Here is an 8,558-nt window from a genome sequence, read left to right on the forward strand (position 1 = left end):
AGTTTAAGCAAAACAATGTTAAGTGAATCCAATTTCCCCATAAGAATTAATGTAAATAAGGGGGGTTAGGTTCCAGGGAAATATTATTCTCTCTCTCTCTCTCTCTCTCTCTCTCTCTCTCTCTCTCTCTCTCTCACACACACACACACACACACACACACACACACACACACACACACTTACACTTTTAAACAAACAAATATTGTACACAGCAATGATGATTGTGAAGCTTGATTGAGGTGGTGAAGTCAGAGGATGGGATATTTCCCAGGGAATGTCTTACTGCTAAATGACGAACCAGCACTTGGCTGAGCCCTCAAGGGTTAACTCATTGTTAATGTGGCCACGCACTCTACAAGACAGCACAAATGGCGGAAGGGAGGACAGCATGGCAGACAGAGAGAGACAGAGACACATACCCTGTGTTTGTGAGAGATGTGCATTGCCCCTTTAAGGAGGCTGACACCATTCTAAGTACATTGCCTTTTTAAGTAGATCAGCAAGCTGAGATAGCAGCTGCTGCCAGCAAGCTCCCTGCACGGTGACCCCTGTTGTGTCCTCCCCCTGCTCTATGGAGATGAAAGTGGGGGGTAGGAGCAGGGGGAATAACACACCTAAGTCAGAGAGTACTGTACTGCAATGCAGGTACATGAGCAGAAGTCTTGGACTGTTAGTCCTTTTGTTTTCCTGGGGATGGGATGGGGATGGGGATGGGGATGGGGAGTTATATCACAAAGGAGAAAGAGCAAAGTGTGCAACCAGAAAAAGGAGCCATACCAGTGGTGTCAAAGCAGGACACTATGGGAAGAAGGGACAGTATTCTTCAGAGTGCAGCCCCTAGCCACAATGCCTGGGAACTGGAAAAAGAACTGCCATGGCTGCAAATCCTAAAAAGGGCTCCTATTTGGAAATATTTTCAGTAAATTCCTGTACCTCTGTGTAAAAAAGGAACACATCCCAAATGTAAACAGTGCAACAAAGGGATGAAAGGCCTGGGTGTGAGAATGAAACATGTGTCAGAGAAGGCAATGAGTCAGAAGATGGTGTGGACATGTCTGAACAACCCAGAGCAAATGGCCGGTATACTTATTTTTGCACCGTCCTTATGGACTGCCTACCATGTCTTACTATGCCAGTTAATGATAACATAGAATGTCCTAAATTTGTGTTTTGCGTGGCTTGCTTATGATTTTCCAAATATTTGTGTCCAAATATAATTGGTATGCTTGTTGTGGGGTATTTATTGATTACATTTTTATTTTTCCTGCTGGATGTTTGAAATGATTTTTTTATTGCTCAAGATAATCAAACATGCTAGATGAAGATTTCTTATTTAGAAGTAAAGTTTGATTAGGCATTTATGAATGTTTACATTTAAAACAATTTTTTTCAAGCTGTTTGGTATGTTGCAAGAGATATGGGTTTAAGTAGATGCAGGCAACCCTTAGGATTTGCTAATTATTTTCCCTGTAAAAATGATTTAGAATGAATTAAATAATTTAAACAAACGGTACAAACAGCTGCAGTAGGAAGAATCTTTCATTTATACTCTCATTTTTAATAGCAGTACACTAAGTTATATACAGTGAGTGAGAATGACTTTTTGTTCAAAACCGTTTTGTTGCCAGAACTAGCTTAGATAAACAGGCAGGGCTGGATTAAGACCTTTAAAGCCCTAAGCACTGAAAAGATTATGGTGCCCCCCATATGTAATTCAAAATAAAAACAATACTATACCGTAAAATAAAATTTTATTTTTCAAAATGACACAAAACTTACATGTATACTGAAATTAAAATAGCTTCTTTCTAGATTTTCTAATTGCAAAATTCTGGATAAGTTCATCGAAGCTGACTCGACGAAGCAGGTCTACTTCCATACACAATAGGGAAAGTGAATCAGGTCTGTCCTGGCACATTGTTGTTCTCTGAGGGTTTTTTATTCTTTTCAGCTGAGAAAAAGAGCATTCTGCGGAGCAGTTAGTAATCAATGTTAGAAAAATACATAGTGCGATCTCTACATTTGGAAATACACATTGTATTCCGTCTTTCAGTATTGTGTCATGAAGCTCAATGTGACTGAATTGCATTTTTCCTGTTTCATTAAAAACTTTGCGGGCATATAACAGTGGAACTGCCATACTTCTCCACAGAGATTCATGTTCAAGTCAACAAGGTATGAGTCAACTAGCTTTTGGGAACCTTGTGAATATTGTTCATCAGATAAATCCATATCATTTAGAAAAAAAATCTACTTAATACTTCTTTGTACCCTTCACCTCTCCTCTTCATATGAGCTTCAAGTGTACCAATTATAGCGTAGTAAGTAGATATGCGAAATTTGTCTCTAGAATTCAGTGCTGTTTCTGTTGCACTGCTATCATTTGCTTGTTTTTTCCTGATTCGCTTGCGGGACTAGGCTTCTTTGTAGTTAGTATCAGGCAAGATATATCTTTTGATATGTCTTCAAATCTTTCGAAATCATTCCTCAAAGTGTGTAAGTGGTCTGCTAATGATTGACAGAGGTCTGCACATGTTTTCAAATCCAATTCTTTTTCTTGGAGAGCTTGACTTGTGCGGTAAAAGTAATGTAAAATTTCATTCCACATGGTCAACATGAATACAAACTCTAGTTCTTGCATCTTGTTTACAATGTTTTCTGCCTCTCATATAGTTTCTTCCTTTTGTGATTGGTCTTCAGCTATACTTTTGAATGCATCGACAATCTTTGAGTAGGACTCCAGAATTGCATTTGCTGCCACTGCACGTGTCTCCTAGTGAGTATTAGAAAGAGATTTCAACACATGATCATTGCCCAAATACGTTTTAACAACTGCCCATCGGTGTGTTGAGGCAGAGAAAAATGTATAAAGTAACTGGACTGTTGAGAAAAACCTTACTGCCACCAGACACCAATCAACAGTTGTTGAAGGTTTATATGCAAAAAGTTTGCAAACAAAACAGTACAGAGACCCTGTTGATGGTGAATACAGTAGCCATTCTTGAGTGCATTTCTCACCATTTGCTTTTATGCCAAAAAATATTTGTTGTGGACAATATCTTGTCTGACGTGATGTCTCAAATGGCCCCGTGTGGTGTTGACAATCATTTGGTCCACGATTTAGCCAGTTAGTTACATCATCGGTACTGAAATCAATCCACGTACCGGGATGTTTTCTCCTATTATTTACAGCATGAGCAGGTTCAGTCTCTGACACATCCACCCACCTTCTAGAACAATGTCTGTTTTACCACCAGGAGTCGGATGATCAGTTACAGTCTCTGACAAATCCACATGTTCTGGAATGGTGTTTGTTTCACCAACAGAAGAAGGGTCAGTCTCTGAAACACCTACAGGTTTTGGAATGATGTCTGTGCTACTGAGAGAAGATGTTGCTTCTAATGGATTCACTTTGAAAAATGATGTCAGCTTTGGAAGATTTTGGAAAATTTCACTAATTTTTTGTTCTTTTCTTCTGCCAGTTTACGTTTCTGTGCTCCATTCAGTTGGTTTCGTTTCATCCTGCCCCTTATCTCAGTTATCTCAACTTAAAAAAAAATTATACAACGTACACTATTTTATGTATATAATAAAAAAAATGAATCAAGGATGTATAATTCAGAATAATATATCAATAATAAAACAAATTTATTGCAATACATGACAGGATCTGATTTCCTTGCATTATTTTGATCTACGTTAGTAGGACGCCCCCCCCGGTTTAGATGGGGATAAGTCATAAAAAGAGAATAGAAAAATGGAGAAGAGTGTGTAATGTAGTGTAAAGAAGTCTAATAAAGTTCTGATTTTCTCCCTGATGACTACTTCAATGCTTTTTTTGAAATATCAAATATTAGTGCCCCCTGCTTTGCTGGTGCCCTAAGCACGTGCTTAGTCTGCCTATTGGGTAATCCAGCCCTGTACATGGGTTATGAACATCCATCATCTGTAACGTTTACAACTTCAGAGTCATCTGCTAGTACCACCAGCAGTGCTGTAACTAGACATATGTTAAACAGTAAATTACTTGTATTTATAAAAAAAGACTTTGTTCATCATCTAGTAGAACCATGGAGAAGTTCATAATTGGAACCTGCAAGATTCCATATATGAAAAGATTGCTCAGTTCATTTATGAATTTTTTTTTGTCTTGTTCATTGACATGGTTCAATCATTCTGACCAGGCTCCACCTGGCAGAGCAGACACTGGTGAATGCAATATAAGAGAAGGAAATTGAAGTGTGCAAAAAATATTGACCAGAAATGTGTTAATCTGAGTCTTGATGGGTGGCGCAATACACACAGTAATCTGGTAATATGTGTTTGTGTGACAACAGAAAACCGGACTGTCTATGTTGCTGAAATGCCCATACAGCAGAATACTTAAAAGAAGTAGCTGTCAAAGCTATAACAAACTGTGAACAAAAAGTCGAGTATCAAGTAAATAGCTTTCTTACAGAAAATGCTGCAAATGCAGCAAAGAAGCAATTTAGAAGAAGATAATGAACAGAATCTGAAATTAATAATATATGGGTGTAGGGCTTATTTGATGTATGTTGTAACCAAAGGCTTACGTACAACTCCAGGAACAAAAGAAAAATGTTGAAATTGTTATGGAAGTATTTTCTGCAATCACTTTGCTTCAGCTTCAATGAAGAGTGCAGAAGGATCCAAATGAATTCTCCCCCGAGACGTATGATGGAATTCAGTGGTTGACTGTTTTAAACTGTTAAAGAACTGACCTATTCTGATGACAATTTGTGAAGAAAATTGGGACTAAAATAGATGGCATGATCACAGCCAAAGTAGTCAACATTGGACTAAAGAGAAAAGTAGAAGTTGTGTTGAATCTATTTTCCATAGCCTTAGACAAATTGCAGAAAGATTGCTGCTGTATTGCTGATGCTGCTGAAATTTTAAAAGAACTTCAAGAGACGTTGAGGAACAAAATACCTAGTAACAAAGTTAAACTGCAGGCAGTAAAGAATCGGATGGCTCAAGCACTTATTCCACCTCACTTTCTTGCCAATATTCTTTACCCAAAGACCAGGGTAGCTACCCAACTAATGAAGAAGAGGCTGCTGCTATGACATGGGCATTTAGTGATCACCCTTCAGTCATGCCAACCATAACAAATTTCAGGGCTGGAGGTGAAGCATTCAAGCAACACGTTTGTTGATGTTTTAAAGAAAGTCACACCACTGAACTGGTGGAGGTCACTAGTTAAAGCATCTGGAACCAGAGTCTGTTGAAGTGCTTAACCAGCTTTTGACAATAGTAGATTCTTCTGCACCAGAAGAATACTTTCTTCATTTGAACTAATTCATCCAAAGCTGAGAAACTGAATGAGAGTTAAAACACATATTTTCCTGCTTTTTCTCATCCAGCCTATGAAAGAAAGTGAGGGAGGGAAGGGATGAGATCTACTGATTTTAAAAATTTGAAGGATAGCCTAAGTAACAGCCAATGTGGCCCCAGATGGGCCGGAGGCGCTGGGCCCGGCCAACTTCCCCTGGATCCCCGCTGCTGGGCTGGTGCTGGGCCCCGGCTCCCCCATGCTCTGCTGGGCCACACTGCTCGCCTGCCTCAGCCTGGCCTGTGCCTACATGGGCAGCCTCTATGTGTGGAACAGCCACCTGCCCCGAGACCACCTGGCCGTGATCATGCGGTGATTCAACAGCATTCTGATAGTCTCCGGCCTCTCGCCACTCTTCGTCTGGCTCTGGAAGGAGCTGACAGGCATTAAGCCAGGTACATCCTTGCTAGTTCCATTGGGCTTCTGAGTGGAGGGCATTGTGCCAGCAACTCTACTGCCCGTGTTGCTCACCATGGTCCTGTTTCTTGGGCCCCTCATTCAGCTCTCAGTGGACTGTCCCTGGGACTGGGTTGATGGACTGAAGTTCATGTCTGACCCCCACTTCTGGGTGCTGTGCCTAAGTGACATGCGCTGGCTCTGCAACCATGTGATTGCACCCCTGACGGAGGAGCTGGTGTTCTGGGCCTGTATACTGCCCGTGCTCATCCCTTGCACCGGCCTGGGGCCAGCCATGTTCACTTGCTCGCTCTTCTTCAGTGTCGCTCACTTCCACCACGTTATTGAGCAGCTACGGTTCTGCCAGGGCAGTGTGACCAGCATCTTCCTGTCGGCAGCTTTCTAGTTCTCATATACAGCTGTCTTCAGGGGCTACGCAGAGTTCATCTTCATTAGGACAGGACACCCGATTGGCCCTGTGTTATGCCACTCCTTCTGCAACTATATTGGCTTCCCTGCCATCTGTGCTGCCCTGGAGCATCCTCAGCGCCTCACTGTTGTCATCTTCTGTGTGCTGGGCATGGTGCTCTTCCTCCTGCTCCTGCACCCCATGACTGACCCAGCTTTTTTTGGAGACATCCCTATTTGCTCTCTGTCTGCAGACAGCTCTGGCTTCTCTGTGTGCTCCTAACACCTGGGGCATGGGTTTCAGACCCGCCCTCCCACCTCCCCAACTCCATTGAGAGCAAGAGATACTTTTCTTTATTATTAAAGTACTTTGAAAGGTGAAGGGGAACAAAAAAAAAAAAACCTAAGGAGACTGCTGTCTCATTTTCAAGAGACTTAGGTGAGTAGGAACTTAAGGTCCAGTCACTTCTTAGACATATCTGAAAATGTTCCTTGGCCTGACCTGAAATAATCAGTTTAATTCACTGATAACGGTTAATCTATCTGTTCATTTAATAAGTCATCCAGGTATAAGTGTGAAATATGCTTTGATAAAAGAAGTTTATCTAGCCAAAACATTTAAGGTTGTTTTGTTTAGTAACAATAAATTGTATGTGCCGTTGTATGCTTAATTAAGTTCCAGTTATCATCCTAATGGTGCTTGACACAAATCATAAGCAAAAAGTTAATCTAGTAAATATGCAATGTATCATTCATGGTTTTCAAACATAGTAAAAACATACCATTGAGAAGAACCTAAAAATATTAAGCTATATAATTGCTTAAATAAATGTACATAGTTATAGTGTTTCCTGCTAGGTAGTAAAATGATGTACCAAAGCTAGTGTAAAGGCTCCATTGAGCTGTAAATCAACATGCATTAATGATTATATCAACCAATGAGAATGCACCTTTCTTTAGAAAATAATTGAAGCAGAAATGAAAAAAATGTATCCAAATTGATTTAAATCGAGGCTTTCCACTGGGTGATTTAATCACTTTGATGTCAATCCACTCTGTATAAGTGGATATTGACATATTGTCCTGGAGTGACTGACTCACAGATATGTTAAGGAAGGAGACCACTTTTAGCTCAAATAGTAGTTTAATCTCTGCCTGCCCGTGCCTCTTATTGATCTAATATCTCATGTCTGTTGCCTACAGCACATGGATGGATTACAAAACAACACTCAGATGTGATTTGAACTTCTGCAGCCTTCAGATGTTTGTCTAATAAATGATGCACGTAATCCACTGGCTAAGTGTGTGCAATCATGTCTCTGCTACTAACTGGCCCACGGAAAACAAGAGCCTGCTACTTACTATTAAATAAAAACGTTGGCTCATGTGGTGAGGGCTTACACTATCCCTGTTGCAATCTGGTATCTATAGACATACAAAATGATGAAGCCAAATTTTCTTTCTGCAAATCCCAACATAGAATTTAGATAAAAAAGAGCCATTCCTGACAGCCAATTAATTGGCTAGAATATTCACAGACAGCAAACACAAAACAGGCTCCAGGAGGGGGCTCAGGGCTAGAGCAGGGGATTGGGATGTGGGAGCAGGTGAGGCATGCGGGCACTGGGAGGGAGTTTGGGTGAAGAAGGGGGCTCAGGGCTGCGGCAGGGACTTGGGTTATGGGAGGGGGTAAGGAGTGTGGGCTCTGGCCGGGTGGTGCTTACCTTGGGTGACTCCTGGTCAGCAGTGCAGCAGTTGGCCGCAGTTCCCGGCCAATGGGATCTGTAGAGTCAGTGCTTGAGGCGGGGGCAGTGCATGGAGACCCCTGGCACCCCCCACAGGCCACAAAGATGTGCTGGCTACTTCTGAGAGCAGCACAGAGCCAGGACAGGCAGGGAGCCTCCCTTCGCAGATGGGCTTTCAATGGCCAAAAATCTCACAGTTTGGCTTCAGTAGCCTCCGGTAGGTAGATCCCGATTCCAGGAGACTCATGGCAAAACCGGGAGGATTGTTAAGCCTATTGCTCCTGTGCAAAGCTGGGTTAACCTTTTGTGGGCCCTGCCCCTTCTCCACCCTGAGGCCCCACCCCCGCTTGGCCTCTTCCCCTCGAGGCCCCACCTGCTGCTTGCATGGGCGGGGGGAGGAGGTGGTAAGGAGCGAGCATGGAGGCTAGGGGGAACAGGGCAAGTGGGAGCGTGGCCACAAAGCAGAGTGCAGGAGGAGCAAGGGTGGCCATGGTCTAGGCACTGAGGCCCCTTCTGAGTATGGGCCTTGCACCACAGTGCCACTGGCACCATTGTAAACGTGATACACTGTTCCAGTCCCAGAGGGACTGACCCAACCCTGAATGCTGCTTCATCCCTGGGGCTGCTTCTCCAGTGGCTCCAGAGTCGACCAC

The 8,558-nt window shown here is 42.4% G+C and overlaps 1 pseudogene; it reads left to right on the forward strand.

The window, feature by feature from the left end:
- The first annotated feature begins 5,614 nt into the window (after nucleotides 1-5,614).
- Nucleotides 5,615-6,542, forward strand: LOC115652436 (annotated as a pseudogene).
- Nucleotides 6,543-8,558: the final 2,016 nt, after the last annotated feature.

The sequence above is a fragment of the Gopherus evgoodei genome, chromosome 5 (assembly GCF_007399415.2).
Source record: "Gopherus evgoodei ecotype Sinaloan lineage chromosome 5, rGopEvg1_v1.p, whole genome shotgun sequence".
Classification (NCBI taxonomy): Eukaryota; Metazoa; Chordata; order Testudines; family Testudinidae; genus Gopherus; species Gopherus evgoodei.